The 8803-nt window shown below is 42.5% G+C and overlaps 1 protein-coding gene across 1 annotated transcript in view; it reads right to left on the bottom strand.

Annotated features, from left to right (window-relative positions):
• Itsn2 (intersectin 2) overlaps positions 1 to 379 on the bottom strand; it is a 167042-nt gene extending 166663 nt beyond the window's left edge. Inside the window, exon 1 of the mRNA XM_012513845.2 lies at positions 188 to 379. The gene's annotated coding sequence lies outside the window, so the exon portion shown is untranslated. The remainder of the gene's footprint in view (positions 1 to 187) is intronic.
• Between the last annotated feature and the right edge of the window lie 8424 nt (positions 380 to 8803).

Here is an 8803-nt window from a genome sequence, read left to right as displayed (position 1 = left end):
GGGCAGGAACCGGAGTCGAGGTTTCCGCCCCGGGCGGTCAAGCCCGCCGGGGGCCTAGCTCGGGGCCGCCCCGGTTCCCCCGACCTGTCCCCGCCGTCCCGGGCGCAGCCGCCCGGCCCAGTCCGCAGAGCCTTCGGGCGGCGGCCACGGCGCCCGCACCTGCCCAGCACTCGGCGGCTTCACCCACCTGGCGCCGCGCCGCGCCTCCCCAACGTCACCGCGCGCCCTCGCGCTCCTGAGCCCCGCAGCGCGGCGGGCAGGCGCGGGGAGGTCCTGCTCGGCCGCCGGCCGGGGGGTCTCAGGTCGCCGCGGAGAACCTGTTGCGCAGCCAGTCGCGGGCGCTGGGCTCCGCCGGCGCCGCCTCAGCCCCACGCCAACATGGCGGCCGCGGCCTCCGCAGGAAGCCGGGGGGCGGGGAGGCAGCGACGGGCCGGGCAGCTGACGGCCCGCCCGCCACCCGCCGGGCACCGGCTCTCCACCCTCTGCAGCGCGAAATGCCCGGCGCAGCTCCTCACCCCGGAACCCGGAGGCGCCGGACCCCGCGGCCAGGTCCCAAAGCGCCTCTCTTCCCCCGGAGGCCCCCGAAGCTCCGGACCTGGCAGCCCTTCCTGAAGCTGCGACGACCCACCTGGCTCCTCCTCCCCGAGGTGACATGCTGAGGTTGGGTGGTGTGCTTCCTGCCGCCGCAGACCCCGGGGTTTCGGAAGGGCCCGCGGTGCCCCGCACATCCCTGCTGCACCCCATGTGGGGCGCACTCACTGAAGGTCTTCTTGCTCAGGGGTCACCAGGCCTTGGAGGTGGGAAGGGAGGAGGTTGCGCCCCATCCTTGGGTCTCACAGGCCTCCCAGCTCTTGCCCTCCGAAGGACTTAAGGCTCGAGGGTCATCCATTCAAAGCACCCTCCTCCGCACACACTCACCCAGCAGTGAGACTCTCCTGAACTCACCTGCCTGCGGGAGATGAGATTCTTCCCCACCCTATAGCCAGTTTACAGGTGAAGTTCAATCCTACAGTACCCCCCAAAACTCAAAGTCCACAGTAACCACTTTAAACCGCTGTAAATCCAATAACCACCACTTACCCAGGACTCACCCTTGACACAACACTCTATAAAAGGAAAGGCTTTCTTTTGGTTGTGGTAAGGAACAGTTAATGGCTTCTCATGAGCGAAATGGGCATCCAAGACCCAAAACTTATACTGGCTTTCTGAGGCAGGGTTGGGACTGATATGCTGTTCAGAACTCATGCTCCTTATGACTTCTGTTGGTGTGGGAGAGATCTGTACAAATCAAATGACCCCATGACTATTTTTTTTTTTTTAATCAGTTGGGGCAGGTGAAGGTAGAAAGGCTTAATTTAGAGGGATAGCTGCAATGCCCAGGCTTCTGAAATGGCCAACCAGCTCTGGTGAAGAATTTAGCAAACATTAGTAGCAATAAACAGGCTTTTCCAGCTCTCACACTCCTGCTTTACCCAACTCTTCAATTAGCACCTGACCAAGACCTGACAGACAGGTCTTGACCTTCACTGACACAGAGTCTGACTCCTTAGTATCAGTTTAGGCTGTCCCTCACTTCTAAGGACCAGTCAATACATCTCCCTCTGCAGCCACTCCAGCTACAGCTTGTACTCTTGAGCGCTAGAGTTCAACAATTAATTGTAGTGATTCCTTTCTGAGTACATATTCAAAGACTAAGCCTCAGAATCCTTTTCTACTAGTACTCCTCCCATCATTTATCAATGTGTCATTTGTCTTTTGAGGTTCTTTTTTTTTTTTTTTTGAGGTTCTAAACTTGGTATAATTCCTCCTGCACATTTTCTCTAAAAAGGGTGCCATATCCACAGCAGAACAAAAATAGAATTTATAGAAATGGATGTTTTAAAAAAAAACCTTCCTAAAATAAACTAAGATGCTAACAACCTCTAATAGAAACTGGGGACCTATACACATACCTGCAATATCCCAAAAACCAAATCAGCAATATCCTAGGGTTCCATTCAGAACTTTGAGGCCAGTAGATCCAACTTACCCTACTCTATCACAGCCACCAATAGAAAGACCTCAAATCTATTGTTTCTTACCCATGTGTGTAATTTGCAGGTGGATTAGGGCAATATTAGGCATTTGATGATTGGATATAAAAAATGAAAGAAAACGAGTAAAAGATTCTCAGGTTTCTGAGTAGGCCTAGGAAACAGTAGTTCTATTCAACCAGATAAAGAACAGAATATAGAAAGGACGTGTAGACCTTAGAGGTGGCCAAAGAAATATTTTCCTTGCTCCTCTTGCTTTTCTAGAGCATCATTTTCTACTCATATAAAAGTCCTTCTCTTTTAAGGCTAACAACACCAACTATCCCCTTCTTGTGTCCTTATTCCTATCATTTACCTACTCACAGGACACTCACAGTTTATCAAGAATATCAGCACCTGGAACAATTGGTCCCCTCCACCCTGCATACTCATCATGCTTAGAGTCTGTGGCTATTAGTGATTCACATAGGTATTCATGATGCATCCACCATCCAGTTCATTGACTTCCTTTTCTCAAGGGCAGACCTTCAAATTGTATCTGTAAATTTCCTCCTTACTATTTCCCAGGTCTTACCACTGCCTTTGCCCCCAGTTCTAGCTGAAAATGAAATACCAGGAGGAGCTAGATTCTACCTAAGACATAGAGACATTCTTTTCACTTCCATAGAACATTAGTAAGGAATATAGAATGAGAAGTTTGTGGAGTTGGGCTGTGAACAATATATGCTACTTTTCTCCTGCTTCTGCAGTGATAGAGAAGAGATTCTTAGGCCTAGGAATGGAAACAAAGCTGGAAACCTAACTTTTACCATAGGAACATTTTCTGTCACCCTGTTTTTCTCCCATGTGGTAGTGTCCCTCCTCAAGTATTCATGGCAGTACTTTGGTACTCATCATTAGTTGGTTCCAAGAGGCACTATGAGTCCCAGTGATATAGGGGAATGAAACTCCCAACCTAAAAGGTACCTGGAACAAGTTTATGGTCTCTAAAACAATAATGAATTTTAGGAACAAATGGAGACTAAAAGCAGAGTATTTAATGGGGGGAAAGAAAGCTTCTGTCTGAGAGAGGGACCCGAGCAGGTTACCCCCCAAATCTGCCATTTCCAGGGATTTTTATAGAGCAAAACCATGCAGTGAAATGGGTCTAAGGTGGAGAACATGGGAACTCACTTAGGTGGGCATTAGGTGAGACAAAACTATGGTCAGTCAATAAGTTTGCAAGCACCATTGCTCAGGTAAAATGGATTAAATCCAGTACCAAATGGGGAAGCAAGTCACATAACAAGCAGGCATGAATACAGAATAGGAGTTTATCTGGTAGCTGGTAGCAGTTGGACTAGTGACTTCCTGGCTTCCTCAAGGTGATGATCAATTCCGTATGCTTACCTTTAAGAAGGTAAGCACTTGTTTGATCTTTCATCTTTAGGTCTGGCCCACAGCAGGAACATCCTTCTCTCACACAGTTGCAAGTTATCTGGTCTTCTGTGCTATCTCCTTGGCCTAGCCCTGTCTGACTGCCTGTAATATTTCTAACTCAGCTGCCTATAACACTAGTACCAAAAACAACAAGTACCAAATTGTTTTGGCTGGAATGGGCAGCAAATCATGAGGCAACTGACACTGATAAATTCTGCCTTGCATGCCAAACAAGTACCAGACAAACAAGTGCTGAGGTAAAATTTTCACATCAAAGTGTGGTTAGTACCAAATTTGATTAGTCTTAAGGCAGTTGAGTGCTAAGGTATATCCTAGTTCTGTCAATCTCCCCTTTTGTTAGTTTTCTAAGATTCCATCCTTCACCCCATTCCTACCCAGTTTACCCTCAAAGAAAACCTGTAGTGCTGAGAACAGGCTACAGTACAATAGAAGCTATCACTCCAGGCTCCAAAGCATCCTGTTATATAAATATATTATTTCATAGAGTAAGAAGCCTATGAGAACTTGGAGCTCATGTTTTATGTAAAACTTTTCCCAATAACAGGTCACTCAACACAGTGCTGTGATTTTATTTTTAAACAAATAATTTATAAAGAAATCAAGAGAATACAAGCAACTGAAAGTATTTAAAAATTCATTAAAAATTTTTATTAGTATATGCTTGCAGTACATAATATTTATATTTATTGTGGGGAACTGGTACATGTATAGAGCACAACTCAATTCTTTTCTTCTCCCATCCACCCTTTTTTTCTTTTCGTTTTTGGTTGGGATCAGATTTATTTACTTTTATAGGATTTTATCAAGTTAATCATCATAAACACAGATTAACAACCAAATTAATAACCCATAAAACATATAAAACACATAAAATAATTCTATTAAAGCAAGGTATACTTTAGATACATTGGCCATGCTGGGGTACAATAACTTTTTTCTCTTTTTTTTTTTCTATTGTCTTTTATTTTGTACTTTATGTATTTGGTTTCTCATTTAAGAGAAACCACGTGGTAGCTAAGCTAGCTTGTGTGTCTGATATACTCCACTTACTATGGTATCATAGTGCACTCATTGTCCTCAAATGGTTCAAGACTGTCCTTTGTGGCAGAGTAGTACTCCATTGTGTATAAATATCACATTTTCTTTATGCACTTATCTGTTGATAGCAAATAGGTATTTCCAAGATTTAGCTAGTGTGAATTATGCTGTTTATAAACATGGGCACACATGTATCACTAGGTATTATGTCTTTAACTCTTTCATGAAGATACCTAGAAGGGCAGAAGCTGGGACAAATGCAATTTCTATTTTTAATGTTTTGAGGAATCTCCATATGATTTCCACAGTAGTTGTATGAGTTTATATTTCTGCCAGCAATGAAGAAGGGTACCTTTTTCTTTGCAGCCTCTCCAACATTTGTTGTTATTTGATTTCTTGAGATAGCCATTCTTCCGAGAGTATGATGTAATCTCAGTGTTGTTTTAATTTGCAAAAGATAGTCTTAATTTACCCAGATATTTATCACGTCTGGTACTTATGTTTTCCCAGGGATCAGAGTTTCCATCAATAATACTTCCCTTAGCAAAGACCTTCCTTTACCATTTCTTATAGTACATTATAATATGGGTCTGTTGGCCACAAAATTGTATCTTATTTTATCTGAAAATGTTATTTTTGCATTCCTATTTGAATAGTGTTTCCACTGGATATCGAATTCTGAGTTGATAGGTTTTGCTTTTCCTTCTTTCATCACTTTATGATGTGTGCTGCTGAAGTGAGCACTTTTTCAGCATTTTAAAGACGTTTTCCCTTTCTCTTCTGGCCTCATGGTTTCTACTGAGAAGTTGGCAGTTGATCAGATCACTGTCCCCTGATGTACAGTTTATCATTTTTCTCTTACTACTTTCAAGATTTGTTCTTTAAACAGTATTTGGCCTTACATAATTTGGTTTTGATGAACATCAACATCTTTTTTATATTTATTCTGCTTCGTTAATCTTATATCTGCAAATTCTGTCTGTAACCAAATTAAAGGGCATTAGACCATGGACTACCAGGAGGATGTGGCTCTGCCACCCCTGACCCACGGGGTATCCAGAGCTAGGAGCAGAGGGTGATGGGAATGTGCTCCTTTTGCCGTCTATCTTCAGTGGGAGTTAGTCTGCCTCTACTGTCACCACTGTGCTTCCCAGCCAGGGGACTGTTCTAGTCCCCAGTACCTCACAGTCTCTGCACACCACTCCTCACAATCTCCCCATACTACTCCTAAACACACGCGGATTTGTACACTGTCGTGTTGATTCTGTCCCTTTTAAGAAATAAGTGAAAAATAAAGTTTGACTGCTTTTCAGTTTCTTTTTTTTCTCCAGGTTGAGGCTATCCTAATGTTTGGTCATAAGAGCAAACTGGGCTTGGTGGAACACCTCTAAGACCAGGCACTCTGGGAGGCTGAGGCAGGAAGATTACCAAGTCAAGCTTAGTTTGGGCAATTTAGCAACTTATTGAGATCTGTTATAACTTATTTATTTATTTGGTACAGGGTCTCATTATGTAGCTCAGACTCATAGTGATCCTCATGTCTCAGCTTCCCCAGCACTGGGATTACAGGCATGTGCCACCATGCCCAGTTCCAGTGGCCAGTATAGCATGCAGTACTGGGAATCAAACACAGGGCTTTGTGTTTGCCAGACAGCCACTTAGACCACAGAACTATCTCTTCAGCCCTGTTATAAGTTTTTAAAAAAATTAGAAAAAGCTGGTGGTGTAGCTCAATGTAAAGGCCAAGGGTTCCATCCTCAGTAGTGGAAGGAAAAAAAAATGAAAAGGAGAAAAGTAGGTAGGATGTTTAGGGGCCAGGAAAAGACCTTGGCCTTCTTTTGACATGTATTTGTGAGTCAACTAATTGAATTTTTGTTTTAATTAAGTAAAATAGTTATTTTAAAATTCCTATGTTCTTTACAGATGAATGTCCATTTTGTATCTGTGTATTCAAAATGGTTAGGATAGATACATAGTTGCATTCTCTTAATTAATAGAGGGATTTGTTCTAATAGTGTTTGTAAATAGGATATCGTGTCCGCATCTTGTACAGCAATTAACCACTAGGAAGAATTTCTACAATGTGTTAATTATTGAAACTGTCCTACCAATTTGGTTTGAAACTGTCTTATTGCTATTTGTTTCTCAATAAAATTATGGGGAAAAAAATAAAGCAAGCAAAGGGCTCAAAAAAAAATTCCTATGTTCTTAATTCACAGAAACAGTCAAATAGGATGAATTTTTTTTCATGGTTCTTTCCTTAGTTTTTTGATCTCTCAGAACCTATTCTGGATCTGGAGCAAAAAAAAGCGAAGAGGTGGAAATGGGAGTGACTGAAAGGAAAGGGAAATTGCCAGACCTAGCAGGGAAGGAAAGAACAGTCGTATTTTGGGCCACTTGTGTTGCTCATAACTTAAGACTCTGGCTTGATGCCTGATGATACCGGAAAGGCAGTGCCAGGCAAGCTGAAGAGGGAAGTTCACCCAGACTTGGCCCAGGGCCAGAACTGCAGGGTGGAGCCAAAGGCTAGACTGGGTAAGCTATGGAGGCTCTGGACAAGGCGTGTTCATTCATGACCAAAGGGGCAGGGGTTCCCAGGGTGCCAGGTGTAGCTCAGCGAAAGAGAATCCAGTCTATATTTAAGACCCAGACATGCTTCCTGTCTGGCATGTATGCCCAGCTGTCTATTTATTTTATTGCTGCTCTCTGCAGACAAACATGGAGTACTAGCAGTTCCTTTCTTATTAATAGTCAGACTGATAATAAAGTAGCATTTTGTACTCTACAGAGTTTGTGGGGTGTGTGTGTGTGTGTGTGTGTGTGTGTGTGGTGCTGAGGATGGAACCCAGGACCTTGTGCATGCTGAACATATTCTGTACCACTGAGCCATACCCCAGCCCCTCGGTTTTAAAATTTTATTTCATTCTCACAATAACCCTGGAAATTAGAAAAAAAATTTCTTTGTCATCATTGTTAGCATTTAAAAAAATAAAGGTACCATCAGACTTTGGGGGACTATTCCCACACCCACTTGTAATTTTCTTTTTTCTCTTTACAGAGAGAAACACAGGCGATGCTATTCTGGGTTCAGAAAGCAACAAAGCTTTACTTTAAAATACATAGTGGATCAAATGGTTTTTTACTGGTTTGGGCCCAGACTGGACAAACATTTTTAGATCTAGTATTGCCATCTTCTTCTCTCTATATAAGATAGCATCTTAATACAATGAAATTTAGGAAAGATACTGCTCTTATCCATGACTTCTGAGAGGGGACAAAACTCCCCTTGTGCTGGTGCCAGGGGGTAAAACATTATTACAGGGTAAACCACAGACAAATGTGAGGCCACATTTTGATTGTTTAAATGATATGCTTGAAACTTGTCCTGTTCTGATTTCCCTTATGAAAACAAGATGAACAACAAAAAATCCAAGCCATGAAATTACAGCTCACAGAGGGGTGAGAAACTTCAAACTGATCATCATCCTCATCTGCACCAGAGAAGGATGGCCAGATAAGGAGAATTTTTCTGCCTTGGAACTGAGATGGAGATCAGGATTTGGTTGATTAGTGCTAGTCACCATTTCTGTTTTTCCTTCTGTGTAGACTGTATCCAGTGAATGCTCTTCTTCCCTCTTTGCTTATACTGCCTATAGTTTAGGGTTCTTGATTCAGTAAAACTGTGTAGAAGAACAAGAGAGAACAAAATAGACTGCTTACAAATTAATTTAACCTCAAAAGCCATGCATCAACAACTGGATGTTTGGGATGTTTTTATACATCTATTATTTATTTAATTATGTAGGCTAGGATTGATTGAACCCAGGTCTGTTTGCATGCAGGCAAGTGCTCTACCACTGAGCTCCATCCCAAGCCTTTTGGATATTTTTATAAATGGAAAAATATTAATAGTCAATAATATTAATGTCAGAGAAATGCCATCATTTGAATAGTCATTCAACAATGATTACTGAGAATTTGTAGTGTCTAGTTATCCTGGTACTCAATCACTATCACCAGTGTGTATGTATATATAGTCTCTAATCTTTAATAACTTTATGGTAGGTATTATTAACCTCACTTAGCAGAAAAAGAAATGGAAATTTAGAAAAATTGGATATTTTTTCATAGTCCCGTACTTTGGAAGTGGAAAAGTTAGAAGACTGTTGTTTTTTATAACCTTCAAAAACATTCTCTCAGGGCCAGGGAAACAGCTCAATGGAATAAGTATTTGCCTGGCAAGCACAAGGTCCTGAGTTTGATCCCTGGTACCATTAAAAAAACCATATATA

This window comes from Octodon degus, unplaced genomic scaffold (genome assembly GCF_000260255.1).
Source record: "Octodon degus isolate 3935 unplaced genomic scaffold, OctDeg1.0 scaffold00019, whole genome shotgun sequence".
Taxonomy (NCBI): Eukaryota; Metazoa; Chordata; class Mammalia; order Rodentia; family Octodontidae; genus Octodon; species Octodon degus.
This window is presented reverse-complemented; position numbering and strand designations above follow the sequence as displayed.